The 20,407-nt window shown below is 42.4% G+C and overlaps 1 long non-coding RNA gene and 1 other non-coding gene across 2 annotated transcripts in view; both read left to right on the top strand.

Moving 5' to 3' along the window:
* Positions 1-20,407, top strand: part of LOC117348876 — a 166,771-nt gene that overhangs the window by 20,883 nt on the left and 125,481 nt on the right. The window lies entirely within an intron of this gene.
* On the top strand, positions 8,624-8,730 carry LOC117349484. The gene has a single exon (XR_004537172.1). It is a non-coding gene; the product is annotated as a U6 spliceosomal RNA (small nuclear RNA).

Below are 20,407 nucleotides of genomic sequence, written 5' to 3'. Positions count from 1 at the left end.
TGCAGACTTTGGAGGAAAGGCGGGAGAGGGGAGATATGATAGAGAAATTTAAATACGTACGTGGCATAAATGCACATGAGGCGAGTCTCTTTCATTTGAAAGGAAGCCCCGGAACGAGAGGGCATAAGATGAAGTTAAAAGGTGATATGCTCAGAAGTAATCTAAAAAAATACTTTTTTTTAAAAACAAAAAGGGTGGCATATGCATGGAATAGGCTCCCTGTAGAGGTGGTGGAGACAAAAACTGTGTCTGAATTCAAGAAAGCGTGGAACAGGCACTTGGGATCTCTCAGGGAGAGGAGGAGATAGTGGATGCTGTAGAATGGGCCATTTTGCCTTTATGTGCCATCATATTTATGTTTCTATGTCTGATTGGCCAATTTTGGCTGTGATGTCGCAAATAACATTATGATCTACATGACCCAATCAGATTTGGTTCTGCGGCAGGGGCTTTGCTGCTTTCTCGCTATCAGAGCTGGTTGCATAGAGGCAGAAGCATTTCAGAACCTCTTTCCAAAACAGCAGCTGCACAGTACATTTTAAATAAACAGTGTTTAGTTTTGCTTATGATGTGCTTTCAAAGTAATCTGCAAAGGCAAGCATGATTATTTTGAAAGCACAAGGGCAAATTATAAGACGCCATATGGTCTTTATTTGCTCTCATATTCCAAGTTTCTATATAATTGAGTGTTGCTTTATTTGCAGAACTTGGGGGGGGGGAGGGGATCACTTACTAATGGTTAGCATTATAGCATATGCTAATACAGTTAGCGAACGCTAACTGTTTGTAAGTGATTCCTTAGTGACTGAGGGATTATTAGATTATTCAGCTCTAGGACTACTCTTTTGATGGTGGTGTCATATTACCTTCCTATTTTAAAAATTAAAACTAATTCTCTTCCCAGAAACTCTGCTGGGTAAGATGTGCAGATTTTATTAAAATCCTTTCAGTTGCTGAACCTATGTCTTTCTGCAACGCTATCAAAAATTCTATGCCAAAGAAAAGAATACTTAGTTGCAGTCATTTCAAGAGCAGGTATATGCTAGTGACTTGAAAGTGAGACAATGCTGTCTGCTCAAAATAGAAAAAAAGAAAAAGAAAAGATGAACACAGATTTATTTTCAAATACTGTATCAGGCAATTATTGAAGTCTGTTGAAATGTCCAGATCTCATCAATAGGGGTCAGTATTTGTTAGGAAGTAAAAAGGATGACTTCCAAAAACGGAGAGGGCTCTTCTGTCTCCTCAGAGCATTAGAAACCTCAGCTCTCACCCACACATATTAATTATTTTGATGAGGGGTGTGGGCAAAGCAACACATTTCTGATTTTATTTAAATGTCTCACAACCAGAAATATAATCTGCGACATGGGCCTAGAATTAGAGATGCATTTCTGTTTTATTTTTGCTAGAGAAGTCAGCTTCTGTTCTGTAAATATTTCAAAGAAGAATATTAAAAATGTATTGGTGTTAACAGCTGTTGCACTGGGTCCTGATTTATATAATTTTTTAAAAAAACCTTTTGTTACTGTGTCAAGCACCCCTGACTACTTTTCATGGATGACCGTTCGGAGTGTGTTTTCAGGTGCAGTTAGACCTTCTGTTTGGATATTTGATTGCCTCAGTTAATAGCAGTGGTGGCTTGGTAGCTGGTATTGCAGAAGATGCTTGCATTCTACGTTTCCACATATCTTTTGAGTAAATGCTGTTTCCTCAGTGGGATGGGGGTAGGGGAGGCTTTCTAAAAAGAGTAGGACACAAATCTCAATCATTGAAGCCAGGTAATGACATTTTGGCCCTCCCAGTTTGTTGTGGTCTGCATTGCTAGGCTATATCTATTTTATTTTAAGCATTTATATACCACTTATAGCCTATGTACCCAAGCGTTTTTTTTTCCTATCTGTCCCGGTGGGCTCACATTCTACCTAATGCACCTGGGGCAGTGGGGGATTAAGGGCTAGATTCACTAAGCCCACCGATCACTTAGTGATCCGATTTCCCTCCGACCTGATTCACTAACCTCTGTCCCGATCATCCTCCGATCCGCACAGGCAAATGAGGGGGAACGGCATTCAAATGTGGGCAGCCAGCGATTCATTAAAAAAAAAAAAAAAAAAAGAGGGACACCGACTGGGCTGACTGATCCAAAAATAAGTAAATGCTGAGAACCAGTCGCTCAGGTCCTTTCCAGCTGCCCTGCCTTCTGCCGTCCTGCTCTCTGCCCTGCTTCTCTGCTCTCTGCGCCTTCTGCTCTCTTCCCCACAGTGCAAGCCCATGCTCTGCCAGGTACGGAGGGCTAGTGTATGCGCAGACCATCTACAGATGGACTGCGCATGTGTTGGGATCCCTATTCAGCGATCCCTGCAGTCGGTTGGGGGTGTGATTCCGATCAGCCCCCCGGACACGGATCGGATCAGATCCCTTACGGATCCGATCCGTGCCCTTAGTGAATCTAGCCCTTAGTGACTTGCCCAGGGTCACAAGAAGTAGCATGGGGTTTGAACCCACAACCTTAGGGTGCCGAGACTGTAGCCACTGTGTCACACCCTTCCACACCTAACTGTTATCTACAACAGCTTGACTGCTTATAATATATCACCCTGTAGCCATGTCATGCAATTAATAATTTAAATTACCAAACAAAATTCAAGGAAAAACTTAAATAATAAATATTGCTTCAACGGCATAAATAAACAAAAAATCCAATCAAACCTGAAATTTTTGAAATGTGAAAGTGCTCGGTACCCGTTGTCTCCTGCAATTGAGCTGCAAAGAGATCAATCGAGGACCATCATCGCACCCTTTCTGTCCCTTTAATTGCTTCATCTCCAGCAGACCTCAGTTCTTAAGCGCAGTTCTTCCCAGAAAATTTTTTTTTTAAAAGAAAAGAAATATGTATGATAGCACTTATCTGAGACCAAACAGAATTAGTAGGACAGATGAGCTGACTTTTCCATGCGGCTCTGCAGGAATGGTAACCACCAGTGCGTGCCAAAAGTGCTCCAAAACTATTTGTTACTCCTCTACCCAGTCCTGCGTTTCGCCACAGGAGTTTCTTCAGGAGGCGTAGTAACTATAAAATAAACATAAAACTGAGATTAAACATTTGAATGCATTGCTTTTCCAGTCACACAACCACACTCATACTCTAAATAAGCATTTTGTTCACTTACCCATTATAAAACTGCCCACACTGATCACATGCATACAGCACGCACCAATCATTGCAAGCCAAAGACTCAGTCCCCCCCCCCATGGAAACTAACCTCCTCTTCTACAAAACCGCGCTAGTGTTTTTTAGCGCAGAGAGCCGCGCTGAATGGCTCATGCTGCTCCCGACACTCATTGAGATCCTATGAGTGGCGGGAGCAGCGCGGGCCATTCAGGGCAGCTCCTTGCCCTAGAAACTGCTATCGCAGTTTCATAGAAGAGGGGGTAACACAATATTGAAAAGAGTATCCAGTCACAGAAGCGTGTCGACAAACTCACTGCCTATCCACTCAACTCATTTAAAGCCCTCAACAAAGAACAACTTCCACACACTTCCATACCAAAAACTCAGTTCTACCCACTACCGGAATGAGCAACCGGGCACAAGAGCAGCAAAGCAATTAATAATACCACAATTGCACCACCGTCTCTGGGCAAGCAACAGTCATAGCTACATAATAAATGACAACAAATAAAGACCTGACTAGTCCACCCAGTTTGCCCAACAGTCACACTCATTAATTCAATCTTTCTTTGACATTTCTGGGACATTGGCTATAGAAGTCTGTCCTTAGGTTCCAACTACTGGAGTTGTCGTCAAAGCTCACCAAACCATCTTGTTAATTGCAGAACACAGACCGAAAAAGTCTGTATGGCACTGTGCTTGTGTTCCAATAACTGGAAGTTTCCATTGAAGCACTCTTCAGCCCCTCCTAAACTGAATTGTCATGCCCCATCCCAGAGCCATACCCTCTTTTGGGGGTTGCATACAAGACAATTGGCGTGTAGATCCTTACAGAATCGTAAATAGCCAGAACAGCATGCATATCCAAATTAGAGTCAATTATCATTATCAATTATGAATTGTTAACAGCCAATTATTTCTAATTTATTTGCATGTGGATCTCAGAAACCTCCTCCTCTATCCAAACCCACCTGCTCCTGAGCTCGCACATTTCTTCGATAAGAAAATTAAGGAAATTAGATCAAACCTATGACAATCCATTCTCATATCCCCCCAGGATTCCACAAACCAAATAAACTGTCTATCTTTCAGTACTTTTTCTAACTTTAGACTTCCATCTTTAACAAACCTTTTCAAAGTCTTCCAATCAATAAATGCTCCCAATAACCCAACTGAAAGCATTCCCCCCATAATTCTTAAGAAATTCTTTTCTTTTTTTGGTCCATTCTTATTGGAAATGGTTACTAAAAGTCTTACTGTCAATCTTGTCCCTAAAGCCTGGAAATCAGCTCTGGTCTTTCCAAAACTAAAAAACCAAAATCTAGACACAACTCAACCAGCAAACTTCCATCCCATTGCTAACCTTCCTCTTATTTCTAAACTAACAGAGAAAATAGTATATACCTAGCTTGCCGAATTCTTTGACAAAACCAATGCACTACATCCGTATCAAACTGGCTTTCGCTCTAATTACTCTACCGAATTATCTTTACTAGGTCTCATCACTACTATACACTACTTTCTTGACCACCGAAAATCTGTCCTCCTTATCTCTCTTGACTTGTCTTCAGCGTTCGATACTGTCGATCACTTTCTTATTGATCGCCTTAGAAACTGTGGCATCACAGGCTCTGCTCTTTCATGGTTCGCCTCTTACTTTAATGAACGTAACTTTAAAGTTCACTCAAAAGAGGAAACCTCACCTCCTGTAGCTCAAACTTACGGCATCCCACAAGGCTCCATTCTCTCCCATTTACTATTTAATATCTTTATCGTTCCTCTCCTCACTTTAGCTCAGTCTATCGGTTTCACGATTTTCGCATACGCGGACGACATTCAACTACTTCACCCCATTGATTCTTCAAACATATCTGAAATGCAAGAAATTAATTCTAAACTGGACAAAATCAGTGATTGGCTTCACGCAAACAAACTTACCCTCAATATCAACAAATCCTGTGGCTTACTTTTTCCAACCAAGAACAACGAAATAATAAAAGGACAGATCCTTATCAAATCTTACCCTGTAAAAATGGAAACAAAAATAAAACTACTTGGTGTAATTATAGACAAAGATTTAACTTTTCACGATCAGATTAGCTCAGTGGTAAAAATCCGCTTCTACAATCTCCGGCTTATTCGTTCTTTAACTTCTATTCTCTATTACAACCCTTGTCCATTCATTAGTTATCTCTCACCTTGATTACTGCAATTCTCTTTATAACGGAATTCCTCAAAAAGAATTACGACGTTTACAGCTCATTCAAAACACGGCAATAAAACTCATACATAAGTTAGGGAAATATGATCACGTTACCCCCCTTCTGAAAGAAGCCCACTGGCTACCTATCACACACCGCATTACCCATAAAACACTTATGCTAGTCTTTAAAATAAAACTCTCACGTCTTCCTCCCTTTCTGGACAAACTCCTCATCCCTTTCTGCCCCTCTCGGACTCTTAGATCAGCAGATCAGAACCTACTATCTATTCCCTCTATTAAATAATTTTATTACACTAGGAAACCCAATTTCTCCGTTGTCGCCCCAACTTTATGGAATGCCTTACCTCCCCAACTTTGCCACGAAAATCTCCTAGATAAATTCAAGATTAAACTAAAACCGTCTTTATTTCAAGATACATTCCACAGCTCCTAAACTTCTTATTGCCAAGTCTGACAACCGCTTTTAAGAAGCGACCCAATCCCTAATGTTTTATCCCTCTCTCCTCTTTTTAACCCTAGTTTGGTGTTTTTTTTCCTCTTTAACAATGTAACTTTACCCCCCACTTTTCTTTTTCTATCCCCACTCTCATGTACGTCTTTGTAAAACGTCTTCAATGTTCACTTTTCCCCCTTTTATAAGCATTAAATTCTTTATTTTATCATAGCGTTGTAAACCGGCTAGATACTTGTTGATGGTCGGTATATTAAAAATAATAAAACTTGAAACATGTATAATTTTGGGCGTCCAAATTTGGACACCGTTTATAGAATCGGGGGGTAAATGTACAGCATTAACAAAACCAAAATGAAACAGAGCAAAAAACCTGCACATGGCAGAGGTAACTAAACAAAATGATTTTTGTTATTGCCTGCGTGCCCCTAGGAGTTGCAGTTATACTGTATATATGTGTGTGTGTGTAATCTTGAAAGGCTTAGGTGGTGAGTAAAAACTCTCCGACCTGTTGGCAGTGTTGCCTCTTGAGGATTCTGGAGCATTTATGATTGTAAAGCAAAGCTGAGTCAGTGCTTCGAGTTCCTTAGGGGGTATTACTGACAAGAAAGAACAGAAACCTTCCAATGGCTGGCGGCATTTATTATTAAAGAAAGCACTACTTTCCCCCCCCAAATGAAAACTGTGAGCACATAAAAATTATTAAGCCAACTTCCACAGAAACAAATCCATTGCTGTTTGAAACCTTTTTGCTATACCAATGGCTTGGCAAAGGTCTAAGATCCTAGTTTTAAAAAGGATGTGAAGATGGGAATTGAGATATCCAGGCCCAGATATGCACAGTTCCCTCTGTATTTTATAAAAAAAAGACTCTGCCAAAATCTCTTGTAAATATGTGTAAGGCCATGCAGGGCTCCATGCCCATTCTCCCCGAGTCACATAGGAACAGTGATTTTCAAAAAGCTGTACATGGGGGGGGGGGGGGGGAAGAGGAAAAATGCTACTGCACTCCACATGTGTGGGAGAAGCTTTTTTAAAATCTGCTCCCTCTTTGCACATATGCCATGATCTTCTCCATGAGCACACACCTATTTCCCCCTCCCCCCAAATATCAGCACAATCACCCAAAGACGCCCCCCCTTCCCCACCCACCATAAGAATCTTTCCCAGCTCCTGGTAGTTTAGTGAAAACAGGAATGATCCTAATTCACTATCCATGTTTCGGTGTATAAGGAACATTTTCGGCGATGACACAGAAAAACGACATTGAATGAAAATTTCCCGGCTGACCATCTTTACTAAGAAGCAGTGGTGAGGGGAAGTGGGCTCTTTAGTTACCTGAAGGTTTAAATAAACATCAAACACACCTAAAGGAGGAGGAAGCAGATCTGTATTGGTTGAGATGGAGGGTGTGGAACTGGGAATGAGTTCATACGAAACGCTGGTATAAGAAAGGAGAAAGCTCCAAGACTGAGAATTTGATGCCGCCTACATTTTGCATAGCTCTGACATCATTCTGTAAGGACCTCTGATGCAGGCATTAAGCCGAAACACGGCCCTGTCAAGCCAGCTTGTAAATTAATGTTTTCTACAATACACAGCTTCTGTGGTAGTTTCTTCACTCCTTCCTTCCACTATATTGTCCTCCTGAAGGAGGGAGATGCCCAAACCAGCTCACGTGTATTCCGTAATGTCTCTCCAAATAATGCCAAAACTACAAGTTATCCATGTTGCTATCTCCGATGATTCTGTTCCAACCCAATTCACGAATAAGTGTTTAAAATATTTTCTCAAAACACCCTACCTGACTATACAGATGTATTTGTTGAAAAATATAATTTAAAAAAAAAAAAATCCTGCTCGTGTCTCCCATAGTCACAGCAGAGCTGTCTATTCAGATTAGAATGACCTGTTCTGTGGTCTCTACAGTGTGAAAAGCCTTCCGGCTGGAGGAAGCAGTTTCAGGTACGATGTATCTGCAATTGTCTTATCTGTTTCCCTGGTTACAGGAAAAATTTAAGTCACACTGAGTTTAACCTGTGTATTGTAATTTTTGTTTCTTGAAGTCATAAACTAATTTCTATCTCTGCCCTGCAATACCAATGTTTCAATGAACATTTCTGCTTGAATACCCTTTCTTAATGGTTCTTCCAACAACCTTAGGGTTAAGTAGGTAGTTCTACACATGCACTTATATTTGGGTACCAAGAAAATGCTTGTGTGGAACTTGCTCTATCTCAGTGGTCTCAAACTCAGACCCTTTGCAGGGCCACCTTTTGGATTTGTAGGTACTTGGAGGGCCACAGAAAAAATAGTTAATGTCTTAATAAAAAAATGACAATTTTGCATGAGGTAAAACTCTTTATAGTTTAGAAATCTTTCCTTTTGGCTAAGCCTTAATAATAATATTGTCATTTATAGCTAAAGAGACATGATCAAGAAACTGTAATTATGATAAACATACCGAGGGCCTCAAACTAGTACCTGGCGGGCCGCATGTGGCCCCCCGGGCCTCGAGTTTGAGACCACTGGTCTATAAGGAAAAGTAGGTGCCCACTTTCCTTTATAGCATAATAAAGTAGAAGGAAAATATGCATTACAGTAAAATTTAGGAGAGGCCTTAGCGATGGGATAAATGCTCACGCCTAGACTGCTAAAAAACTTGAATGAATTATACTGTTTATAATTTAAGCGCTTTACTGTGTGTTCCGCTTGTGCTCCACCCAGACTCTGTCCATGTGTATATCCACTTTCAATAAGAACATAAGAATTGGTGATCGCTTCGGCAGCACATATACTAAAATTGGAACGATACAGAGAAGATTCGCATGGCTCCTGCGCAAGGATGACATGCAAATTCGTGAAGCGTTCCATATTAAAAAAAAAAAAAGAACATGAGAATTTCCATACTGGGCCAGATCAAATGTCCATCAAGTCCAGTATCCTGTTTCCAACAGTAGCCAACTCAGGTCCCAAGTACCAAGCTAGATCCCAAGTAGCAAAACAATAATGGCCTACGGACTTCTCTTTTAGGAAATTATCCAAACCTTTTTTAAACCCTGCTAAGCTAACTGATTTCACCACATTCTCCAGCAATGAACTCTGGAGTTTAATTACACGTTGTGTGAAGAAATATTTTTTTTCGGTTTGTTTTAAATCTACTACTTAGTAGCTTCATCGCATGCCCCTAGTCCTAATATTTTTGGAAAGCGTGAACAAGCATTCTGCATCTACCCTTTCCACTCCACTCAGTATTTTATACACCTCTAACATATCACTTTTGAGCCATCTCTTTCGAAGCTGAAGAGCCCTTGTCACTTTAGCCTTTCCTCCTAGGGAAGTCATCCCCTCTCTCTTTTATCATTTTTGTTACCCTTCTCGGTACCTTTTTTAATTCCGCTATATCTTTTTTGAGATGGCTGAGTGCTTTGGTGTGGGTGGTAGGGCGTGTGGGGGTTGCCTGGTGAGAAAAGGGTGGTGAGCATGGAAGTTAGCTTGATTGTGGAAGGGTGCATGGTGCATGTGCTTGGGGGGGGGAGGGCGTGTTTCAACAATGAAAATGAAGATTGCAATGGAGATGCGGATAGGCTCCTCTGTGTTGTTTCAATACTGTACTGGTTATTGGTGCTTCTTTTTGTCTTTCATTGCTACTGAAAAAGCTTGTATTGTTGGCTGGTTTTCCCGCCTGTTTTGCACTTCACAATAAATATATTTACAAAAAAAAAACCCCAAAACACAATATTTTCTGCACCTTGTACATTCCTCTCTGTAGTTTCCTTTTTTGTTTTTGGTGCGCGCCTTTCGCTTCAGTCTTGTTGGATTTTTCTTTGTTTTTGCCCTCGGTAGAGATCCAGTGCTTTTAGCACAAGCCTTCTTAAGACTTCCCTGGCAGAAAAACAGAATTTTTTTCATGGTGGCACCGCCTGGCTACCACGACAATTGATTTTGATCATCTGCTCCCTCGGTGAAAGCTAAACAACTTGTTTGAAAGAAATGCTGTTTCAGTTAAACACTTGGAGCGGTAATTGCAGGACAACAGTTCATAGTAAATTTTACCTCACGTGCTTGCTAACTTTATATAAATGAAGAAATGGCATCGGGTTCAGATGCACTCTGTGCCTGCATATTTCGGGCGTTTCATTTTTAATATAGGAACAGCTCGTCTTTATTGACTGTGCTCGTTCTTCTGTGAAAGTGCTTTCCCACAAATTCCAAGAAAAAGTATTACACGGGCTGACCGAGAAATATGTCTTGTTGATGAATAAGATGGCGGAGAAACCACCACGCGACTCTCAGACAGCTCCACAAAACCTCTGCTTTTGTCATTCGTAGCAGCGGTGTTAAGAATAAACTTGGCCAACTCTCAACCAACCGCTAATTCTGAAATTAAACTAATGTTCATTTCGTTTGAGATCAAAAGGCCAAGTGAATAAATATCAAGCGAATGGCAAACGAGAACACAAAGCCAACGGCAGTTTCGGTTGTTCTGTGTATGATAGATTTCCATACAATGGAGGCAGTACATGCAAATTTATCTCATGACTACTAATTGTGGATATTTGAAAACCCGGCTGGCTAGGTATGTCCGAGGACTGGGTTGAGAATCCCTGTTGTAGCAGAACGCGCCCATTTGACCAAAGTGGACACTGAGGCCCAAATTCTGTAACCGGTGCCTAATGTTGGGCAGCTATTTTGAAGGCACCCAACTAGACAGGCGCCTATCTACATTGAACAAGCTCAATTAAGCTTTTTAATCGCCAATAATTGAAACTTAGGCGCCTATCAAGAAAGAGCGTTCTATAGTAAGGCGTCTCTAACAAATTTAGGAGGCCTTAAAAAAAAAAAAAAAATAGGCGCTATGCTCGTTAGGCGTGGGCGTGGCTACGAGTTAGGCGCCTTGTTGCAGAACCGCTGCTCTTAAGCGTGCTTAAGCGCTCGCGTGGCCGCCTAACTTTTCGTTGTGCCTAGAGCGGGCCTATTTATTGGGCGCCTCCAAAATAAGTGCCGCTCAGCGTGATTCACTAAACAGCGCCCGATTTTGCTTGAATCGCGCTGAACGGTGCCCATTTCGGCGCCTAAATTTTGGGCGCTTCTTATAGAATTTGCCCGAGTCCCAGATTCTATTTCTTTTGAGGGAATAGTCTCATAATGATACGTATCACGAAGGCGTACGACTCGTTTACTTTACATTTTGTGGCGGTTCATGAGTCCTTATCATACAGCGTATATTTTTCAATACACATTTGATGCCTTTTTTTGTAATGGTTATTTCAGGGCTCCTTTTATCAAGGCGCGCTATGGGAGTTAGTGTGTCGGACATTTCATCCCGCGCTAACCCCCGCGGCAGCCTAAAATCCTAACACCTCATCAATGGAGGCATTAGGTACTAGCGCGGCAGGTGGTTTAACGTGCGATATTCCATGCGTTAAACCACTACCACGCCTTTGTAAAAGGACCCCTCAGTGGTCCTCACATATACATATATATATATATATATATATATATTTTCCTATATTCAGCCTTATAGTAACGCCATTCTGTGTAGATAATAGGGTGAGATATCACAGTAATTATGTCCGTTTTAGCTCTTTCCCCCTCTTCATATACGCTGTATATTTTGATGGCCTATTTTTATTATTTTATGATGCTGTATCTTGGTTTTGTGGTAGTGTAAAAACTCTGCATTATTCACCAATTGACTCATTAGCATAATTGGGCACATGGTTCTTTCAGCCTATTTGATATCTATAGAATCATTTTGGTCTATGTGAAATATACTATGTTGTCATCTTGCACATAATTATAGATGTTAATGAGGTAATCAATGTGCATTATGCATTTCTTTCAGGATTATGTTTTTTGCTCTTTTATATCCACAAAGTTTCTTTCTAGAGCGTTGCTGATTTTATTCCATTCATTATGCCTTGACTCAGGTTTGGTTATTATTCTTTACAGGTTTGGCTATGTATTATTCATGTTTTGTACATTTTTATATATTTTTTATCATGCTCATAAATGAAACAGAAAAATGTCTAAAAACCGGCCTAAATCGGCACTTGGACGATCTAAAAGACAAGTCGTCCAAATGCCAATAATCAAACTGGGTTTTAGACATATTTAAAAACGACCTAGGCCTTCACAGTGCTGCTGAATGACCAGAGTTAAAATGGGCATGTCAGGAGGAATGTCGAGGGCGGGATTTGGGCGGGCCGTGGGCCATCCTGGACTTAGTCGTACTGCATGTATAACCGAAAATTTTACAACATTGCTTAGACGGAACGTGGACGTTGTGACTTAGGCCATCTAAAACCAGGTCTAAGTCCACAAAAGGTATCCAAAGTGACCAGATAAGGGCTGCAGACACAACATACAGACCCCCACACACTGCCCCCCCACCCCCATAAAAATCATAATATCAACTTTACATATCTGCCTCCAGAACATCAGCACTTGGCAGCCTGGCATAGGAAAGCCTAGTAGAGCTGCATAGAGGTGGCTTAAGTGGTCTTGGGGGTGGGTTAGTGAACCATGGAGAGGAAGACCCAGGTCCATAAGCCACTCTAATCACTGCATTCATGGTGAAGAATGTGAACCCCCAAAAAACTCTTTTGTACTGCCATACAAGTGGCTCCTGCAGCCATAAGGGCTATTGGGGTGGTAGATAGGTGGGTCTAGTAGATTCTGGGGGTGTTTTGGGGGCTCACCATGACTTATAAGGGAGCTGTAGTGAGATGTTTATGTGGGACCCTTTTTGTGAAGTTTACAGCAGTGCCCTGTAAGGTGCCCCACTACTCTGGTGCCATGTCTGGGTGTCCAGTCCATCACTTTTCTGGCCCCTCCCCCGCCCAAAAGGTTTTTTTCTAGGTGTTTGTGACTTGGATGAATTTATGGATGAAAATGGGGTATAAAGATGGATGACTTAGTGGGCGATCAGACGGCTGGACGTATAGTTGGACGATTTTCAAAAAAAAAATATGATAGACGTATTTTTTGAAAATGGACCTTTTCCCGTGACCGACTTTGGGTGACTTGCGACTTAGGCCCAAAACGGACTTAGATGTTTCTTTTGATTATGCCCCTCCACGTTTTTAGTAATTTATTTTTATTGTTTGTTTGTTTTAAATTGTAGTATACGAGACCCCTGAGGCAAGCATATTTTATGCTGAAACACAGTAGAAAAATAATAATAATACTGAGACAATTACATTAAGTCAACAAGGTGGAAAAGACTGTAGAAACTGTTCGGAGCAGGCAAGTATCCTTAATGAAGGATAATACAACTTTTCAAGCTAAAATGCAGACTTTGAGAATATCACCAAAATTCACCCCTTCCTTTCTGAGCACACTACCCGGACCCTTGGCCAAGCTCTTGTAACCTCACGCTTAGATTACTGCAATCTGCTCCTAACTGGTCTCCCGCAGTGTCGCCTCTCCCCCTTAAACCTGTGCAAAACTCTGCTGCGCGACTCATCTTCTACCAGCCTCACTACCCTCGTGTCACCCCCTCTCCTTCACTGGCTCCTTATCTGCCATCGCATACAGTTCAAGATCTTATTGCTGACCTACAAGTGTGCTCATTCTGCTGCCCCTCAATATCTCTCCTTATACGCCTCCCGGAGAACTCCGTTCCTCAGATAAGTCACTCTTAACGTTACCCTTCTCCTCCACTGCCAGTTCCAGACTTTGTTCCTTTCATCTAGCTTCCCCCTGTGTCTGGAATAAACCCTACTCCTCTGCCCTCCAACCCAGCCCGCTGATTAACCATTCCCCTTAACTGTATCCATGACATCCTGCTTGTCTTTGGGAAGCAGAGCCAAGATTGTGATGTCATAATGCCTCATTCCGCCAACCTCATCAGTGAAGTCACAATGCCTCAATTGTCCTGTACTCCCCTCTGTCCTCCAACCCAGCCAGCTGATTAACCGTTCCCCTTAACTGTATCCATGACATCCTGTTTGTCTTTGTGAAGTAGAGCCACGATTGTGATGTCATAATGCCTCATTCCACCAATAAGAGCCAACCTCATCAGTGATGTCACAATGGCTTGATTGTCCTGTACTCCCCTCTGCCCTCCAACCCAGCCAGCTGATTAACCGTTCCCCGTAACTATATCCATGACATCCTGTTTGTCTGTCTTGCCTGTTTAGATTGTAAGCTCTTTCGAGCAGGGACTGTTTTCTTACTCTTTGTGACTCTGTACAGCGCTGTGTGCATCTGGTAGCGCTATAGGAATAATTAATAATAGTAGTAGTAGTAGTTTGAGAATGCAGCAAGGGGTTGCAATTTGAAGTTGATTCATTTGAAGTTGATTAATTTTCTGAAGTTGTTTTTGGCGATACCTGTCCGGAATGTTAAATGATGAAGCCGCTTAGACGCTGAGAAGAAGAGCACGTATATGGGAGTTTGTACATCCTGAGGTAGCCGGTTCCTGCGAAACGCTGGCCATCCGTCGATGTGAGAAGAACTCCACATGGGGATAAGTGCTCCTTTTATTCAATTTCATTGGCCAAACATACAGATGATTTATTGTTTGGTTTTTGATTACTGTTCTCTGCATTGCGCAAGGCTTTTTTTTTTTTTTTTTTACTGTTTCCCAGCTCAGTTTTTTTTTTTTTTTTTAAATGCCGATGAGGTAACTCACCCCGGTTGAATTCTCACACTTTCTCCAACTAAGGTTGGGGTGGGAGGGGTTCTGAGGCTTTTCCCTTCGTCCTGGGCGCTCGATACGTCTATGAGCATCGCTTTGTCTTTTTCACCATCGAAGGAGTGTATTATTTTGAAATGTTAAATGCGCCAGCTGAGTCTCTACCACCGGTAGTTAATGGTTGTTATCTCTGCTCACGAAGAAGACTGGAGGATGGTAGCCAACTTGAGATTGTTCACCCTGAGGCTTTGGATGCTTCAGTGTTATTGAGACTTCAGATTCTGAGTTGGCACAACCTGCAACTGCAATTATCACATTGGCTCTGGTTTCTGATAATGAATGGTTTCTCTGAATGTTTGTTCGGTATTGAATCTCAAAGTACAAATTTATCCAGATGCTTCTAAGGAGACTCAGAAGAAGAGGAAAGAGTTTTTGTTATAGTGACCTGGAATTTTGCAAATTATTCTTTTTAAAATTCTCCTGTAACTATTTTTGTACGGTATAGATCTTTTAAAGTATATTTTTTTAATAATCCAACACAAATGCCTGCATTTATCTCAGCAAGACACTTAATCCCCCCATTGTCCCAGGTAGACAAACTGGAATACAAGGATAGACTTATAACACTAGGATTGTTCTCCCTTGAGAAAAGGAGACTGTGTGGGGATATGATCGAGACCTTCAAAATACTGAAAGGAATCGACAAAATAGAGCAGAGAAGATTATTTACACTGTCCAATTTGACACGGACTAGAGGACATGGAATGAAGCTAAGGGGGGACAGGTTCAGGACTAATGTCAGGAAGTTCTGCTTCACTCAGAGAGTGGTTGACGCCTGGAATGCCCTCCCAGAGGAGATTATTGCGGAATCGACCGTCCTAGGCTTCAAGAGCAAACTAGATGCATATCTCCTTAAGAGAGGCATATAAGGATATGGTGGACTATAAATTACGCCAGGTGTACACCTGGCAGGGCCTCCGCGTGTGCGGCTCGCCGGACTTGACGGACCGAAGGTCTGATCCGGAGATGGCAGTTCTTATGTTCTTATGACTGTGAGACCATCACATGGAAAATGCTTGATACCTGAATAAATTCATAAACCATTCTGAGCTCCCTTGGGAGAACGATATAGAAAACTGAATACACAAATAACGACCTTTAACAAGCTCATAATTGAAAAAATTAAAATCTAATTGGGAGATAGACACCTATCTTCTTAAGCATGATTCTAGAAAAGATAGGTGCCTATGGATACCTAACACTAAAGTAGGTGTGTTTAGAGGTGGAGAAAGACTTAGGGCTCATTTTACTAAGGTGCGCTAGTGTTTTTAGCGCGCGCTGCCCTCTGCGCTATGTGTAAAAACTAACGCCAGCTCAATGGTGGCGGTAGCGTCTAGCGTGCGTGGCAATGCAGTGCGCGCTAAAATCTCTACCGCAGCTTAGTAAAAGGAACCCTTAGGCACGATTTTCTAAAGGGCTTAGGTGCCTAAATTGTAGGCCTTCAAAACTCTGGCCTACATTATAGGCACTTTAAGTTAGGTACGATTCTGTAATGGGCGCCTAAGAGTGATTGACATGCAATTGGTACCTACCTTTAGGCCAGAGGCATAGAAAGAGGGGTGGTGGGAAGGGCGGTGAGGGCATCGGCACCCCTCCTCCTCTCTTCCCCCTGTCCCTTCCCACTCCTCCCTCACCGCGCGCGCACCTTCACTTCCCCCCCCCCCACCCCACCGAACCTCTATCTCTTCGCCGACGCAAGTAGCAACTCCAACCTGTTGCTTGTACCAGCTTTGGCTCTCCCTCTGACATCACTTCCGGGTCCCGGGCCTAGGACGTGACGTCAGAGGGAGAGCAGACAACAAATTGGTAATGCTGTTCACGCTGGGGAAGTTAAAAGAGGCATCTCCATTGGTGAAATTAAGGGACATTTTGGAAAATTTAGGAGTCTCAAGTTATTTTTCCTTAATTGGACTAAATATATTGGAAGTATAAATGAATAACCAAAACACTGATTTAAGTGGAATTGGTTTATAAGTTTTCTTTTTAATAATTTATGTTAATCTGAAATACAAGTAATGTATTGCTTGTTTGTATTGATAAAATTGAATAAACAAATAAAAAAAAAAAAAAAGAGGCATGGGGTAGGGAAAGGGTGCGCGTGCGTGGTGGGGGGAGGGGCAGAGAAGGAGCCGGGGGGTGGGGTGGGGTGGAGAAGAGGGTGTGGAGGGCGCCTTCGCTCCGAGCTCCTCTCACCCTCGCTATGCCACTGCTTTAGGTGTCTATGTTTGTTCAGAATTTGATAGACAGTTCCTTCATTTTCATGACCGAAGCGGTTTACAATGTGACAGTTAAAAACAGAAAGGCACTCCTTAGAACAGGGATAGGGAACTCCGGTCCTCGAGAGCCATATTCCAGTCGGGTTTTCAGGATTTCCCCAGTGAATGTGCGTGAGTTCTATTTGCATGCACTGCTTTCAATGCATATTCATTGGGGAAATCCTGAAAACTCGACTGGACTACGGCTCTCGAGGACCGGAGTTCCCTACCCCTGCCATAGAACATATTCAGATAGGAAAGGTAGAGCAGTGGTTCCCAACCCTGTCCTGGAGGAACACCAGGCCAATTGGGTTTTCAGGCTAGCCCTAATGAATATGCATGAAGCAAATTTGCATGCCTATCACTTCCATCATATGCAAATCTCTCTCATGCATATTCATTAGGGCTAGCCTGAAAACCCGATTGGCCTGGTGTTCCTCCAGGACAGGGTTGGGAATCACTGAGGTAGAGAGAGAGAGAAAGATACCAGATATATACTTATCCGAACAAGTAATCATTACAGATGGAAACAAAAATTACTTTAAAAATAAAAACAAAGCACCAAATTAGAAATTTTAAAATAGAGAGAATTAAACTAAAGTGAAATAAAGGTCCAATTAAATAAAGGCAGGAGGGTCCCAAAATTCAGTATAAAAATTCAGTATAAATTAGCAAGATAATAAAGTAAAAACAAACTCAGAAAAAAAAATAAAAAATTAACGGCCTCTTTTACAAAGCCGCGCTAACGGCCCCGAAGCCCATGGAGATTTAAACGGCTTCAGGGCTGTTGCCACGCGGCAGCCGCTGGCGTGGCTTTGTAAAAGAGGCCGTAAGTGTCGATTCCAGAATCTGGCCCTTAGCATATATGAGGATTTATCTTTGAACAGCCCATAGTCTTGAAGCCCCGTTTAATGATTTCACTTCACAGTAATTCAGATTGCCGGAATATGCATTTCTCGGATGGTTCCTACAAAGTCTGCTTTCCCACAGCATGCATCCTCAGATAAAGTAAGACACGTGGATAATGTTTAAATCTTATCGTACTGCTTACCCCAGTGGTTATTCATCCTTCTTCAGTAAGTCTCAGCTGCACATTTTTCCAGGCCGAGGTTCAGTCTCTGTGTTTATCGACTCCCTCAGTTTGCACCTATACAATTGCTTTTCTAGCGGTGGCTTTTTTCCCCGAGATTTATTCTTTGTCCATCTGATCCTATCCATTTGAAGCCTTATTACAGTTTCATATTGCAAAGCAGCTACCGACAATGTTTGAAATGTAAGATGTTCCTCATTAGATCTGATCCTGTTTTTTGCCAGGTTCCCTTTACAGAAAGAATTCTTGATAGGAAATTCTTCCTTCCCTACAGCCCTGTGTTATAAAACACTAATAAGCCATGACAACCCTTTATTCCTTGCTGTGCCTCTTCCATAATGTTTTTGGCTGAGCATCAAAACATAAGAACAGCCTTACTGGGTCAGACCAATGGTCCATCAAGCCCAGTAGCCTGTTCTCATGGTGGCCAATCCAGGTCCCTAGTACCTGGCCCAAACCCAAAGAGTAGCAACATTCCATTCAGAATCCTAAAGAATAGCAAGATTCCGGAATCCCAAAGAGTAACAAAAGATTCCGGAACCCCAAAGAGTAGCAACATTCCATGCGGAATCCCAAAGAGTAACAAAAGATTCCGGAACCCCAAAGAGTAGCAACATTCCATGCGGAATCCCAAAGAGTAACAAAAGATTCCGGAACCCCAAAGAGTAGCAACATTCCATGCGGAATCCCAAAGAGTAACAAAAGATTCCGGAACCCCAAAGAGTAGCAACATTCCATGCTACCGATCCAGGGCAAGCAGAGGCTTTCCCCATGTCTATCTCAATAACAGACTATGGACTTTTCCTCCGTTGACCAGTGGCATAGCGAGGGTGAGTGGCACCCTTCACCAGCCCTCTTCCCCACTCCCCGCTCCTTCCCGACTCCCCTCCCCCACCGCATGCATGTACCCCTTCCCTATCCTCGTACCTCTTTAATTTTCACGGCATGAGCAGTATCACGAACTTGCTGCCCACGTTAGTGTCGGCTCTCTCTGACATCACTACTGGGTCCCGCGCCTAGGAAGTGTCGTAAGAGGGAGAGCCGACACAACACGGGCAGCAAGTTCGTGATATTGCTCGCGCCTGGAAAATTAAAAAGCTATGGGGGAAGGGAAGAGGGACACATGCACGGGGGGGGGGGGAGTCAGGAAAGAGCGTGGAGCAGAGGGTGGGGGAGGGGCGCCATTCACTCTCGCTACACCACTGGTCAACGGCTTGTTTTAATCACTTAGATCCTAAGTTTTGAAAAATCTCCCCTCATTCTTCATTTCCTCAGATATCTTTGCAGACCAAAGAGGCTAGAAATGACTTTCTAGCATCATCTATGTGTAACTCCTTTTTCTTGGTCGAAGAAATATGTTGGAGAATATCCTACTACTGTGTTTCCCCGAAAATAAGCTCTACCCCCTGAAAATAAGCCCTAGTCGCTGGCAGCAGCAGCATTCCCCCCCACGACCCTTCCATCTCTCCCACCCATCCAAATCCCGACCGTGTGACCGAAATACAGTACCTTATAACAAACCGTATCGTCGGTAGCATAGACCCCATTGCAGCTTTCTCACGCCTGGGTGTTCCTCTGCCTCGTTGCTGATGACATCATCAGCAACGCAGCAGAGTAATGCCCAGGCATGAGAAAGCCGCTATGGGGTCTCTGCTGCCGATGATGCGGTTTGTTATAAGGTACTGTATTTTGGTCTCGCGGTCGGGGTTCAGATGGGGGGAGAGATGAAAGGGTTAGCAGGGAGAGGGGGGGGTGTGGCGGGGGGAAGAGAGGAAGGGAGGGATATAAGCTGCAAGGGATCTGTTACACAAGGGATGGGAAGGAGGGAGGGATAGAAGCTGCAAGGGTTCTGCTGCACAGGGGGATGGGAGGGGGAGGGATAGAAAGATATTGTACAAGTGGACAGGTGAGAGGGGAGGAAAGATGCTGCATATGTAGGGGGAGAGAAAGGAAATAGGAAGAATTGGGGTGGAGGAGAGGAAGAGAGAGATAATCATTGTATATGAAAAAAAATAAGACTTCCCTGAAAATAAGACCTAGTGCCTTATGAAAAATTGGGATTGGCTGAATTATAATTTTGGGTGGAATTCGTTATGCCAAATCTTTAAATTGGAATGGGTAATAGCCATACAGCAGGGGCATTTTAAGAAATTTAGGGATGTTTAGGAGCCATTAACAAACTATTGTTCAGAATGAGTATTATTTTTTCCCTTTGTTCATACATGTCCAGGGTGGGGAGGGAATATTTTATGATTTATTATGCTTAAGTACAATTGGGTATAAGGGGGGGGAGGGATATTTGATGTGAGTTAACTTTGATGGTATATTAAGTGATGTTAAGTATAAAATGATTGTATCTTATGTTACACTTGTTGAAAATTTAAAAAATGAATAAAGATTTTTTTTAAAAAGACCTAGTGCCTTTTTTGGGCCCAAAATTAATACAAGACACTGTTTTATTTTTGGGGAAACACGGTATTTCTTTCTGACCTTTTTATATCTTGGGTG

Source organism: Geotrypetes seraphini, chromosome 15, assembly GCF_902459505.1.
Source record: "Geotrypetes seraphini chromosome 15, aGeoSer1.1, whole genome shotgun sequence".
NCBI lineage: Eukaryota > Metazoa > Chordata > Amphibia > Gymnophiona > Dermophiidae > Geotrypetes > Geotrypetes seraphini.
This window is presented reverse-complemented; position numbering and strand designations above follow the sequence as displayed.